The sequence below is a fragment of the Sphaeroforma arctica genome (genome assembly GCF_001186125.1).
Source record: "Sphaeroforma arctica JP610 unplaced genomic scaffold supercont1.1070, whole genome shotgun sequence".
Taxonomy (NCBI): Eukaryota; class Ichthyosporea; order Ichthyophonida; genus Sphaeroforma; species Sphaeroforma arctica.
In genome coordinates, this window is record NW_014039488.1 from 4,088 (window position 1) to 4,744 (window position 657).

Here is a 657-nt window from a genome sequence, read left to right on the forward strand (position 1 = left end):
ATATATATCAACATGCATATAATATATATATTATTAAATATATAAAATAATACAACAATATAACAATATAATAGCATTATAATTTTATAGCATAATAATATGATAATATACAAGTTAAAGATATATATAATTATATATAGCATATTATAGAATAATTATAAAAATTTATATCAAAATATGCAATAATACAATATATTTATAATAATAGTATTAATACTAATAACAAATATAGTAATATATATATATATACATACGTTGCGAGTTATTGCCGCAACGCACTCGGATGGACGTAAACTGTGAACGTATGTGCAGCTGGCTCACCTGATGGTCAACAAACACACTCCAACAATGTAGGGTCTAGGGTCCCTCACACCACTTTTAGTTCACTGTTGTGGATACACTTGCTTCGATTGACACAGTAGTAGACAAGTACTGTTCGGAGTTTGAGTTGAGCCCGAGAAATATGCATTCAAACCCCCTAAATCTTGTGACATATCAAATTTTCTTTGCTGATCTTATACTTTATTTACTACGTTCATTATGCTGAAATGCACCGCAGAATCAGACCCGATAGCCCCATAGTCCACTCTAGAGGTTACCACTCGGTCACCCGCCGTTCTGTGCATCTATACATTGCACACACACGTGCACGCCCCT